Raw genomic sequence first — 15,257 nt, 5'->3', positions numbered from 1 at the left:
GCTTTTACCAAAATCCCAGGAGATTTATGTGTCGTAAAACTTCATATTAAAGTTTGAGATGCATTGCCATGGTAAATTTCTGTTGAACTTCTGTAGTTTGTGAAAATAGATATATAACTGTTGAAACTGTTATGTTAACGGGAAAAAAAACAATTATGAACCTTGTGCTTCCTATGACGAGGCTGTCACATCGAGGCCCTCGCCAGTCCCAGAGATGTGTGGCTTGCTCACCCACTCACCCTTCTCATGGAGAATAACTGTTACACGAATGAAATGGAGCATCTGGTTGCCTTGTGAAATGTGTCACTTAGCACATGTAGTTGAAACTGAGACATCTGTTGGTCTCCCCACCATTCTGTGGACTCTTGCTCTAAAGTGACACTTTTTCTCTCCTTTGAAATATAGCTTCATACTGCATTGGCTTCATTGCCTTGCTGCAGAAGAATGAGAGGGGAGTGCCAGATTGGTGCAGATAATGAAAATCAGCAGATAATCCACTTATCCAGAACCACGGCAGGACCATTTGCCTTGGGAACATGGTTCCAACCCAGCTGAGCAACGTTTCCCTCTGGCACTCCATTCCCCAACTACAAATGTCCGTGGTTATTCCAGGACATCAACAAAGTGAAAAATATTTGGTAACTGTCCCCTCTGTGTCTAGGTTGCTAGGAGAAACTGAGTTTGCAAGACCTCATGGGAGCAGAGCTTCTCAAACTTCAACATTATACATATCACCTGGAGATCTTGTGAAAACACACATTTTGAATCAATACCTGTAAAGTGAGAGCTGAGATCCTGTATGTCTTCTTTTTCTTTTTTTTTTATAGCTTTATTGAGGTATAATTGATAAAGAAAAATTATCAATTATATGTATTTAAAGTGTACAACTTGATGTTTTGATGTATGTGAACATTGTGAAATAATTACCACAATCAAGCTAATTAACATATCCATCACCACACAGTTACCATTTTCTTTTGTGTGTGTGTGTGTGTGTGTGCGTGTGTGTGGTGAGAACACTTAAGATCTACCCTTTTTGCAAATTACAAGTACACAATACAGTGTTGTTAACTATAGTCACATTGCTATACATTTGTTCTCCAGAAATTATTCGTCTTGCATAACTGAAATTTTGTACCCTTTGACCAATCTCCCTGCATTTCTAGCAGGCTCGAAGATGATGCTGGTGCTGGTGGTCTGAGGACGACACTTCAAGTAGCAAGACCACTTGCTTGTCAAGGTTACATCAGGCAATAGCAAAATGGAATCATGGTAGAAATATCTCTGTGGGTGGGAAGAAAAAAAGTCAAAGATAAGAAGAGGTATGAAAAGACTTGAAATGGAAGAAGAGAAAAGACAGTAAAAAAAGAAAGATGATAAAAGGAAGAATTTATAAAGATGAAAATCTCAAAGGAGTTTTAAATATATTAGAGCTGGGGTAGTCTAGTAACCTAGAATCTGGTTAGCAACACCTCTACCAGAGACATTCATAGCTAGTTAATCTTGATTGGGATTTTCAAATCCCTGGGCCAGCAGGATGATAGGGAAAAAATATTGACTCTGGCAGGCAAGATCTTCCTCACTGATCCTGGACATCTGGTCACTAAATCTCTCAGAAGGGTAGATTAGAGACGGTGAATTGAAAACCCCTCCAGCAGAGGCACCAATAGTGATTTTTAAATGAGTATGGAAGCTAGCCAATCTCTTACCATCAGACCTGCAACACCACATTGTATATTCAATCTTGCAAATAGAAACAAAAGAACAAATTTTACCAGACTAGATTTTTTAAGACCCTGAAGGGTCACAAGGGCAACAAAAAGAATGAAATAAAGACTTATTTATTCACCCAGAATGCATCATGGCTCAACTAGGTCAAGCAACTTTTAGTAAGGTAACTTCCGTATAGCAACAAGGAACCTCTGCAACAAGCTTAACACTGAAAACTGACTGTGGATCTTGAAGGTGCTCAAGAGAGAAGAACTTTCTAAACTGGACATTTGGCAATCAGCAGAATTCACACTTAGGCGTTTGTAATGAAGTAAACAAACAGCTCCACGTACTCAGCTCATAATTTTATTTGAGGTTTCCTGATCTACCATCATCAGGAACTGAGGGCAGGCCTAGACTCCACTCATGATTGTCTTCTTGTAACAATGCTGCAAAAACAAAGAGACAACATAAAAATCAAAGATCAATCAACTCAGACAAATCTCTCAATGCCGTCATCCCGCCACCTAATGCTGTCACTAATAGGGGAAGCCGGTGATGGAATCTAACTAGCAACACAGTGTAAGCTACCAGTCAAACTCTATTCTCCAATGGGAACAAGCTCTACTGAAACTGAATGCTGAAATGAATTTACATGCCTTCTTACATATTCTGATTTTGGCTTCCCTGATTCAACTTGAAGGCTAAAAATAGGCCTTGGCCTAGTTTACCCTAAGGAGCCAAGCACAACATGATCCTGTGCTGGTCTTCCTGATCCTGCCCCATGGTAGTGACTTGGAGCCTGAGCCTGACAGTGGGGGCCTGCTCCCCTCCACCTCTCCCCCTACTCATAGTCTCCCATGGTGGATCTTTAAGGGCAGGGAGGAACAGGAAGGGAGATGAGAAACAAACTGTAACCTCTCCCTCCCTCCCACTTTGTACCTGGCAGAGACAGCACGCAAGACCACCAGGGCATTCAGCCCACCCTGTCTCATGACATTCCCATTACCCAGTTCTTGATTTAGATGTGAAATTGATTAGGAGACATGGCCCCCATATCCAAATATATATATATAGCAGTATCTAGTGTGGAAAGTGGGGAGCGGCAAGAAGTCAGCTACGGCAGAAGACTGTGGAGCCCGAGACCCAGCTCCACTAGCTGGGTTTAGATTCCAGTTCCGTCACTTAGCAGCTTTGAGAAAAGAGCACTGCACATGACCTCTCTGAGCTGTTTTCTCCTTTGTAGGATAATGATGCCAATATCACAAGTATTTGAGGAGCAAATGAATGTATTTTAAAGCAGCTAACACATGGCCACCTGCTCCATAAAATTTTTAAAAGGGGTCCAGTGCAGGAAACAAAAATGGAAAGGTGCTTACAATTGGAATCAACAACTGTTCACTTGTATGAAAAAAAAAAGCCATCTGTGTCTTAACACTTGCTTCTTTAAAAGACAAAAATATCCAAAACTTTTCTCTGATGTTCTATATTCCTTTGAGGCTATTTTTAATTATTTAAGTCTTTTTTCTAAGGCCATTATAATTTTTCTTAGATCCTCTAACATTTTCCATTTGAGAATTTTATCAGCCTTGAAATCTGTGTGAACATATTTGATGGATTAAATTAATGATTATTATCAGCAGTTAGGTGTCCCCTTACCTAGTACATGAATCAAATTCTACTTCTAAAATGATGAGGATTTTTTCTTTCTTCAACACTTTCCAAAAGTAGGACATTACTCCTTCTTTCCTCGCCATAGGCTCACAGACGGTGAATCATAGTTCCTCCACGTCCTCCCAAGCGCAGAGACAGCACCGAACAGATTGTGAAGGCTGCTTTGGGGGAGGAAACCGGCAAGTCACAGTCTCATGGCTTAAGGAGGGATTCAGGCACCTGTGCTGGAGGCAGTGCTTGCCAGCAACGCACCAGACATGCTCTCGTGGTTCAGGGACAGAGGCTACACAGCATCCCTCCAGTGCCCAACACGTGGTGTCCCTCGGGCCGGCCTGTTCGCCACACATGCCCTGCGTTCCCAGTTTCCATCTGGCTGGTCTTCACTACAGCTTTGCTGGCTTCATGCTCGATGTCTTGGGCCTTCCTGCTATGAGCTGTGGGACCTTATTTAGAGCCATTTCTTCCCGCCAAGGAGTTAATCATATGTGTTTTCAATAATACAACCATCTGGGCGTCCGAGCCAGTCACCAAGTAATTAGTGGGAAATGTTGCAACATATCCAAGGATATTTAATAAATATTTCTTGAATGAATAAATGAGTCTCAGCGACTCCGTGTTTGCTCACCCCACAAGGGAATAATAGAGAAGATTCTTATACTTCTCTGGGCCCCTCACAGATGTCCTCAAGTCCTCCATACCTCTGCCCACACACTAAGAGTTAGCTGTTTCCTAGTGTCCCATCCTTGGGCTCTCCTCTCTGTAATGTCCCCACTCCTCTTTGGCAATCTCATTCATTACTTCCACTCTAAGTATCACCTCTATTCCAACAATTGCCAATATTTATTTCTAGACCACAGCACTTCTCTCAACAGACTTGAAAATCAAACTTTCTAATGGTCATGGCCATCAGACATTCATGGGCACTTCAACTCCACACATCCAATATGGAATTCATTATTTTATCCCTAAAGTGTTTTTCTACCTTTATATTCCATCTCAGTTGGTGGCCTCATCATCAGCTCTAAAAATCCTGGGAATATTCCTCAACTTCTCTAACTCCTTCCCTCACTCCCATGCAATCAGTTTCCAAGTTCTACTGATTTGACTTCCCAAGTATTATTTGAATCTGACCCTTCTCTTCCTTCCAATTTCCCAACCTCTGCCTCAGGCCCTCATCATCTCCAGTCTGGAGTGTTGCATTAGCCTCCAAACTAGTGTCCCTGTCTCTTAACTTCAAGCCTCCAGAGAAGTAAGAGTATTCTATATCAACACAAACCTGACTCTATTATTCTCTTGTTTGAAAACCTTCAAATGATTTCTCTTCAACTAACAGTAAAGCTTACACTGGGGGGTTATATATCAGGCTACATACACACAGCACACCTTCTTGGACTATCAGTTTTTCTCAAAGAGTTGCCAGGGAAAACTTCATTTTTATATGAAAATAGGCACTGTTGTATAATAGAGTACAATGCTAAATTTGCATTAAGCTTGATTATAACATTTGGAAACCAAAAGTCCACTGTCTTAGTGGCCCATACCTGTATGGTCACATAACTTCCTTCCCCTACAAAGCTCCGTTTGTTATTTCTAGTCATTTTCAAGAGATATCTCCCCAACATATTCCATAGAAGCCAGGAGTTTTATATGTTTTGCTTACTACTGTAGTCCCAGAGCCTAAAATAGGATCTGGCACATAGTGGGCACTCAATAAATATTTACTGAATGAATACATGAGCCCACAAACTAGTCTGCCAGCTGAAGTCACCACAGGGCTAGATGGCTACCTGTTCTTTCTCTTTTTCTCTGGTTCCCACTCACTCACCTTTGCAGCCTGCACAGCCACTTAGAGAAACTTCCTGGCTATCACACACACCATCAAGGTTACACCGTTGTCTATGCCAAAGAGCTGAACACAGAATGAAGTTGAGTTCCATGCAGACACCAGGAAATGGTCACCTAGACTCTAAAACAGTTCTGTCTGTGCCTGGAGTCCCGAATACCCTTGGGGTTCCACCAGTTCCTGGCCCCATTTCTCTATAGGGGACTCAAAATCAATCCATAGGCCCCTGTAGACTCCATCCCCAACTTCCTCTCTCTACAACCAATGCATAAAAAGGAGAGCAACCATCTCGAAGCAAGCACCAAAAGTGCCCTACTGTGAGTACAAGACTAAAAAGAAATTCCATGATTTGGGCAAGCCCCTTTGCAATTTGGAGAGTTTATCTGGAAAACTCCTACTCACCCTCTAGACCTCAGTTCACATGTTCCCTCTTTAGGGAAGCATTTGGTCACTGCCTTTCCCTCACCACCTCCATTCAAAACTGCAAACTCCAGGCTGGCCCCATGGCTTAGCAGTTAAGTGCGCGCGCTCCGCTACTGGCGGCCCGGGTTCGGATCCCCGGCGCGCACCGACGCACCGCTTCTCCGGCCGCGTCCCACATACAGCAACTAGAAGGATGTGCAACTATGACATACAAGTATCTACTGGGGCTTTGGGGACAAAAAAAAAAAAAAAAGGAGGAGGATTGGCAATAGATGTTAGCTCAGAGCCGGTCTTCCTCAGCAAAAAGAGGAGGATTAGCATGGATGTTAGCTCAGGGCTGATCTTCCTCACAAAAAAAAAAAAAAAAATCTACAAACTCCCTCAAGCAGCTAGTGTCTTCCTCTGCCCCACTGGGGCAGCTCCAGGTTTGTAGGGCCTGAAGCTAATACAATTTCCATGACCCTCTATAAGCAAAAGAATACAAAATTAGGTGCAAAAGTTTTTATTATTTATAATGAGAAAAATTGCATCAAATTACAAATTTTAAAAAGTTGAAAAATATACCATCTATCAAAAAAAACAATAAATAACATCATATTTAGTTAATTAACTACGTGACCCCTTTAGAATACCTTTTCTACATGTTCTCCTACTTGTTTGCATACTCTTTATCACCTCTTCATAAGACAATGATTTTGTAATATTATCTATAGAGAGAAGAGAAATATAGTGGAGTCTTTCCTTTGTCACAGTTGATCAATATTTGTTTTTTATTATTGATAGTTGGGTTTCATAAAACATGCTACATTATACACAGACAAACTCTCTGTATTCCTACGAATGCAGAATTTCTGAGAAATTCTATTTCACACAATTCCCATCCAAAAAACAACCTATAGTGTGTTCATAATTATATATGAAAGATCTTCCATTTTAACTAGACATCAGTGACAATCAAAACCTTTGCTTATAGCTTTATACATTAGATGACCAGAAGAATTTTCCACAGACTAGCTGCTGGCTCTATTTATTTCAAGTCTTATTTTTCTCCACCCATATTCTTTTCGTGCCAGGACTGTAGGACACATTCATCTCATCCTACAAACTCTGGCCCTGTACATCATGTCACAATGTCAGGTGAGTTGACATGATAGGCAATACAAGCACTGCTAGAAGTTATTTCTACACCAAGATGATTAGCAATAGCTTAACTACACATAGAAGTGACTGAAAAACACATAAATTTATCCCACTAAACACAAACAAAATGTACCCTCAACTTGACTTCCCCTTATCCAAATCCCCAAAATGCCGGCTACTCGGCTTATGTTACTTAACACAAGGGAAAATGAAATGCAGGGGAAGTCAGAGAAGAAAGAGAATGCGCTCCTACCTGAGTGCAGTTACAATAGCGAACATTTGCAAATTTCACAAAAGCATATGACCACGTGAACACATTGCTAGGGCTTTGGAACAGGCCCAGCAAGTGGGAGTTCTGAAGCTTAAGCTTCATTAACTTTACAGAGAATCCATTTCTAATCACTGCACTTACCAGATTGTATATTAATTAATTAATTATGGGTCTGTTTCCCCCTCCAGACTCTAAACTTCTTACAAGTAGGATTATGTCCTATTCATCTTTGCATCTACAGTACTCACCAATGCATGGCATATACTAGGAACTAGATAAATGTATTACCTGAGCAGATCTGAGATGGCAGAGAAGCCAAAACATTTAATAGTGTCTATCTATGTCATTTTTAAGGCATTAAATCCCTTTCTGCCATAGAAAGAAAAGCAGGTTGATGTCAATCAGACATTTTGCAAGTTTAACAAAGGAAAAACAACACATTTGCCTAAAATGTCGTGGGAGAATTGTGAATCTCAAGCTGCACTACCAATACACAGTATTATGCCCATCTGGCCAAAGTCCTAAAGAGTTTGCCAGCCCAGCAAAACAGCAGGTGCCTAGACTAAAGACAGTAGACTGAAGAAACAAATCACAAAGCAGTTGTAAATGAGATTTGGTAAATGTTTTCATGTGCTTTAATTACATTTCCAGCCTATTTATTCATCTAGCAGGTATTTAGTGAGTTCCTGCTATATGCCAGTCGTTGTGTGCCAGGGCCTAGGGATTGCAATACAAGTCAGATCAGACATAGTCCTCGGTCACACGGAGTGTAGAGTCTTATGGAGGAGACAGACATTAATTGAATTATCACGCTAATAACAGGATAATTACAAACTGAGATAAATACTGGAAAGGAACCAGACTCCAGGAGAGCAAAATGCAGGGCCTTGACCTATGAGTTGATTAAAGATAGCTTCCCCAAGAAACAGATACTTAAGCTGAGGTTTGAAGGATGAAAAAGAATTAGCTAGTTGAACAGGATGAGCATCAAAGAGGGGTATCAGGACAGAGGAACAGAATGTGCAAAACTGGAGATTATCCATTGCCCTTCCTAATCTACTCTCTACCCTTCTCTAGACTGCTCTACACACCAAAAGATTAACCTCTACGTGTCAGTCAAGTCCTTTGCCCTCTGGATCCTGCTAACTTCTAACCAATTGCTTGGGGCATTTATTCTCCTGGTTCTCTCTCTGCTGGGCCTTGGGTTGGCAATTACTGTGATCGTCTCTCTAAGAGCACAGCTCCTGTTGGGTAGCCTTATCCCATAGCTATAGCTAGGGCCATCTCAGAAACCTGTAATCATTCCTTCCTCTGGTACCTACAGTGACCAACATTCTTGGTAACAGCTCTCAGATGCTTCATCATCTCTTGTTGGTTTCCCTTAACTCTGACTATATCTTTGTAAACAGTCCCTCATAAATGCTCATCAATTACACAGTTTGAATGCACCAGCTAGTTCCTGCTGCGAATGTGATACAATGTACATGACAAACCGAAAGATGATGATTGTAGTGTGAAATGAGGAGAGTGATGCAAGACATGGCTGGAGATCTCCAAAGGAGTCAGACTGTCTCGGGCCCTGTAAGCCATTTTGAGAATTTGGATTTTTATCCTAAGAGCAGAGGACAAACACTGAAGAGTTTTAAGCAGAAGACACATAATAGTGTTTGCTGTTTTGGTCAAAGCTACACTAGAGTGGGTTGAGAAATAAGTGGGAAGTGTGGAAATGGAGATATAAGGATTGTCATTATTCATAAGGAGCTTGGCTTTGGAGGAAGGAAAGCTGGGGTTGTAGCTAGAGAAGGGATGTAGGAATAATGGAGAGTTTTATTAGAAGGTAAAAGAGAAAGAAAATGGGAATGTTCCAGGTAAGAGAATGCAGTAGAATGTGTATGAAAGAGATGGGGGCAAGTTAGTATATGGGTGTTAGAGGGTGGGAAAAAGCACAGATAATGGTACCGGCCATAAATAGAAAGAGGAACCCCTGTTCCAATGTAACAGAAGGGAAGTGGGTGGATGTAAATGTAAGCTCTTGTATTTGCATAAGTGTTAGGTAAGAGGAAATTGAGGGTGGGGCTTTTCATCTTTTGATGTGAACTTTCTTTGTAAGATAGAAGGAAAGGTCATTCATCACTGAGAGTCAGAGAAAAAGTTGAGGTGAGGTGGAGGAGATCAGAGGTTTGATAACAGTGGAGACGGTTTAAAATATTTATTGTTAAGAATGGAAATGCAACTTGGACAAGAAGATTGTAGTAAGAGTGCCAAGCAGTTTTGAGAACACTTTTAAGTTTGATTATTGACATAGATGTTCCCCTGCCCCACTCTACTGTAAGCCTGCTCAACCCAAGAGATTCAAGCAGACCTAGCCTGGACCTTTACCCTAGGGGTAGACTTAGGACTGAGACTTGAGTTATTGTTCCAAGGATGAGCATGTAACCCAAGCTAGGCCAATCAGAGTACAGCCTAAAAATTTCACTACCATTATCAGGAAGGATGTTCTTTCCCTCTCACTGCTGTTTAGAAGCACAAAGATAATGTAAGCTTAGTTAAGGCTCCTAGATGTCATCTTGCCATCAAGCTGGAGAGAAAAGCAAAGCCCTGATAATACTGTTTGAATGTCTAGGTCCAGCCATGCGGAAAGTTTGACCACACCTTTAGCTTTCCACTTGAGCCAATAAATTTCCATTTTTGCCTAAGCTAGCTTAAGTTGGATTTCTATCTAACTTGTACATTAATTACACAGTAACCATAAATGCACAGTCCTACTAATCTCTCATCTCACTTTCTCTAGAAATGCCTCACTGCTTGAATGTACGCATGGAAAAACATGCATGGCTACCAGGGTTTATCTAGGGGAAAGGTTTTGCCAGGAAAGTGCAACAATAAGAAAAAGGTACAAGAGAGGCAGCATAAGCCTCATGGCCAACTTTCCATCCATGGCACATGAGATATGCCAGATCTCATGTGCCTAAGGTTAGGATTGCATTTGGATGACATGTATATTCAAGGTTAAGTCCCTATTGAGAAAAATCTAACCTGGTCATCCCTCCCACTCCCCATCCCCAACTCCGCAACCACTAACCAAGACAAGCAGATTCCTGGCAATACTACATTCACTGCAGACAAGGCTGCTTCTGGAGATGCATGCTACTGATATCAAAGAAGGAAGAATAGAAAAGAGAACCAAAAGAGGTGGGGGATAAAGAATGTAAAGTAAGTCTAAAATAATTGAAAAGAACTCAGCCTGTTGTGTTTCCAGATATACCAGAAGAAATGGCCAGCGATTGTTGACATCAAGACAAAGTGTGAAGGTTAGCCTTTCCAACTCTCTAGCATACTCTTCATAGCTTCTCATCAGAGACAGAGCAGAGCAAAGTGCCACAGGTCCATGAATCCTACACTTGTGCCTGGCGGGAAACTTCTAATAATTTATACATTCCATCTGGATGCAACTTAAAAGACTAATTACCAGTGATACCAACTAATATCTAGTAAGATTAATGGATGAGGGTCTTAAAACTGAGGCCAACAGGAGCCCCAAACTCAGCATGACTACAGACAAAAAGATTTCCTTCGACATAAGCAGATGGTATTTAGAGCTTCCAATTTGATACAAGCGAAAGGTAGTCCTCTTGTTGAGTAAATTATTTAAACTTCACTCCAAGATCAATAATTTAATTTAAAATGTCACATATCTTTGCATTATCACCTTTACCTTTTGAAACTAAGAACATAAAAAAGTTTTTGAAAGAAGGAAAGGCCATCTGGTCCACCGTAGTTACCATTTATGGTTAATTATTATTAATATTAATAATTTTACATAAAAGCACACAAACCTTGAGGCTTCAAAGTCCTTCAGTAGACATTACAGATCAGGTAAATCTTGCCAAACACAAAGCTGGGCAAGTAATTAGCTAGTAGATCCCACTGAAAAAAAAAGTATTTAATCAAAATAAAAGTTGAGCTTCTGTACAGTATGTAATGACCTTTTCCTGAAAGACCATATATTTCCTAGTTCCATTTTCATACCATATCCAATTCCTATTGCCCTTTGAAGTCAAAGTCACCTTTGCACACAGAAGATACAGATGGAAACTTGGAAGCAAATGGAGAATAGAGTTCTAGTTTTTTCCTAGCTAGCTTTATGAAGCATCATCCATTCCTGAAAAGCATATCTATGGTCATTTTAAAGTTATAAATAATTTGTCTAACAAATGCCTTTCTTCACAGTTAGGCTTTGCCTGTTTTTATTTCTTTCAAAATATTTTCATAGAGCAAACAACAGCAGAAACTTTATTCCATCTTACACTGAAGACCAGAGAATTTCTGTGACTTGACTGATGTTATACTATTAATAATCAGAGTTTATACAATCTTTATTCATTATTCAAACCACTCAATCAGATTTTCTCAAACTTCTTTGTTCCATAAATACTTTTTCCTTTTAATCCACAATATCTATGCTTTTATAACTAGTATTCCACTAATAGTAGACACACAAAAATTCTAAAATTCATCACATTTGTTATGTTCTTGCAAAACAATTTAGAGCATAGAATAAGAACTAGACAATTTCTTCATCCATGAAATGGAAATAACAATCTTATGAGATAATATAGGGAAAGCACATAGCACTGTGCATGACACGTAGTGTTTCACAAATAGTAAAAATTATCACAAACATAATTTTGTCTTTTTCCTCCCTTCCTTTGGTCCACTTTTCCACATTTCTCCTCACCAGGTCAGGTCATTCTGCCTTATTATTGCATGTTGCATACCTCCCAGCAACCCAGAGAATTATTATCCCATGATTATTACCTACTTTCCTCTTTTCTCTTTTCTTTCTAACAAGGTCCCACATAATCTTTCTTTAGACCCAAAGCTTACTAATTATTGTCAAGCCTCTTCTGTTTGTAAATAATCTCCAAAGGCCTTTTATGACTCTATTCTCAAAGAACCCTTGCCCTATGTCATGATTGCCATATACCTGTCTTTTTGCTGCATCCCCTGGGAAACCCAGTGGCTTCTCCCCAACTGTCTAATCCACAACACTTACTGACTGCCTTCTCAACTTGTTCTTCTCTTAACTCAATAACGACACACGTGGAGTCAGGTGGAAATTCATCTCACATAAGTAGATTTTACACCTTCCAATAGCAGCACTGCCCCAGCCCATGCCCTGCTGGCCTCCACTACATTCAGGCTGTTTAAAATGGAAAAGGAAGGGGTGCAGGATCGCTGAATCAAGAGGAGGCAGCATCTAAGCCCAGTTCTGATTACAAGTGTCAAGTTCTTTCTGAAATATTTCTGAGGAGTGAGAGAACAAGCAGATTTATAGAGTACATACTTCACTGGTTTTTATCTTGGTGGTGCGTGTAGATGAGAAAAGATTAAAAGCCCAAACAAATGTCTAAATCATTGTGCACACTGCAGTACATTTCCCAGCCATAGGCACCATGGACAGCACTCTACGTGGTGAAAATAGTCCTGACCTGTTCCTCCCAGGGAGGAAAAAATGATCCCAAAGAATTAGGAGGGAAGTTCCAAATTGTCAAAACTATATTTCATGAGAAACAGTGATTCAATTTTTAATATTTTTCTTTGAAGTTTTAAGCACCAAAAACTAATTCAAGGGTTTAGGTATCGTGTAATCCAAGGTGTGATTTATATTGAAGATTTAAGGGCTTGGGATGTTATTTCTTCCAGAAACACAAGTATGGAGAAAGAATAGTACGGTGATTAAAGAACAGTTTCCAATCTTACGGTTCTGAATTCAAATCCCAACTTGAACACTTTCTTTTTTTTATTTAAGTATAATTGACATATAATATTATATTAGTTTCAGGTGTACAACATAATGATCTGACATTTGTATACATTGCGAAATGATCACCACAAAAAGTCTAGTTATCATCTGTCACCATACAAAGTTAATACAATATTATTGACTGTATTCCCCATGCTATACATTACATCCCCATGACTTATTTATTTTATAACTGGAAGTTTGTGCTTCTTCATCCCTTTCACTCATTTTGCACCCCCTGCCAACTCCCCTCCCCTGGCAACCACCAATCTGTTCTCTGTATCTATGAGTCTGGGCTTTATTTTGTTTTCTTTGTTTGTTTTTTAGATTCTGCATATAAGTGAAATCATGCAGTATTTATCTTTTTCTGTCTGACTTACTTCAGTTAGCGTAATGCCCTCAAGGTCCTTCCATGTTGTCGTAAATGGCAAGATTTCATTCTTTTTTATGGCTGAGCAGTATTTCATTATACGTATATATCACATCTTCTTTATCCATTCATCCATCAATGGATACTTTGGTTTTTTCCACATCTTGGCTATTGTAAATAATGTTGCGATGAACATAGGGGTGCATATATCTTTTCAAATTATGTAGTGTTTTCATTTTCTTTGGATAGATACCCAGCAGTGGAATTGCTGGATCATATTTATTTTTTAATAAATGTTAGTTCTATTTTTAATTTTTTGAGGAACCCTCATACTGTTGTCCATAGTGGCTACAACAATTTACATTCCCACCAACAGTGCACAAGGGTTCCTTTTCTCCACATCCTTGCCAACACTTGTTATTGCCTGTCTTTTTGATTATAGCCATTCTGACAGGTGATATGTCATTGTGGTATCGATTTGCATTGAACACTTTCTAACCATGTGAAATCAGACAAGTTACTTACCTTCTCAAGCCTCTCTAAGCTTCATCTACGAAATGGATTAATACCTTGTTCTTTTTTTTTTTTAATTTAATTTTTTGTTTATTGCAGTAACATTGGTTTATAACATTGTAAAGATTTCAGGTGTACATCATTGTACTTCTATTTCTGCATAGATTACGTCATGTTCACCACCAAAATACTAATTACAACCCATCACCACACACGTACCGAATTATCCCTTTCACCCTCCTCCCTCCCCCCTTCCCCTCTGGTAACCACCAATCCAATCTCTGTCTCTATGTGTTTGTTTATTGTTGTTATTATCTACTACTTAATGAAGGAAATCATACGGTATTTGACCTTCTCCCTCTGACTTATTTCACTTTGCATAATACCCTCAATGTCCATCCATGTTGTCACAAATGGCTGGATTTCATCGTTTCTTATGGCTGAGTAGTATTCCATTGTGTATATATACCACATCTTCTTTATCCGTTCGTCCCTTGATGGGCACTTAGATTGCTTCCAAGTCTTGGCTACTGTGAATAATGCCGCAATGAACACAGGGGTGGGTGCATGTACCTTTACAAATTGGTGTTTTCAAGTTCTTTGGATAAATACCCAACAGTGGAATAGCTGGATCATATGGTAGTTCTATCTTTGATTTTTTGAGGAATCTCCATACTGTTTTCCATAGTGGCTGCACCAGTTTTCACTCTCACCAGCAGTGTATGAGAGTGCCCTTCTCTCCACATCCTCTCCAACACATGTTGTTTCCTGTCTTGTTAATTATAGCCATTCTGACGGGCAATACCTTGTTCTTGATTTAGGTAGAGCAATATATATATAGTGCTATTTGCAACCATTAAACTAGTTGGTAGTGTTACTGCCCAAAAAAAGGGGGTTTGTCTGCCCACCACAAGACATGCCAATAGTCAAGAGGCAAGGTGGTAGGAAAGAAAGGACTTTTTATTACAGCTTGCTAGCAAGGGGGAAGATGGCCGACTCATGTCTGAAAGAACCATCTTAAGGGGGCACAAAATCTCACAGCAGTTATATAGGCCATTGGGTTATAGGGGAGGGGGTAAGGAATGTTGACCCTCTGGTGTTACAGACTGGGAGTGCCACACCAGATCTTTTAGTTTTCATTGACGATGGCTATCAGCATAGACTCTCTGTTCGGGAGTCATCACATACCTAAGGATCTCAAAAGAACAAAGTTATCATCTCATTGCAGCTGGGAGGTACATGCACAAACAGGGGTCGTAAAATCTACAGAGCAGTTAGATCTCCTGGAGGGTGCAGATCCAGCTGGGTTAGTTTGTCAGAGGTCATTCAAAGTTACAATAGGGTTTTTCTTTTCTACAACATGGCTTCCCTTATGTCAACCTTGTCTTGAGCCAGTATCAGTAGCAATTATTATATAAAATTTACTTTTTTTTTTTTTTTTTTTTGCTGAGGAAGATTAGCCCTGAGCTAACATCTTGTGCCCGTCTTCCTCTATTTTGTATGTGGG

Source organism: Diceros bicornis, chromosome 17 (genome assembly GCF_020826845.1).
Source record: "Diceros bicornis minor isolate mBicDic1 chromosome 17, mDicBic1.mat.cur, whole genome shotgun sequence".
In the NCBI taxonomy this organism is placed as follows: Eukaryota; Metazoa; Chordata; class Mammalia; order Perissodactyla; family Rhinocerotidae; genus Diceros; species Diceros bicornis.
This window is presented reverse-complemented; position numbering follows the sequence as displayed.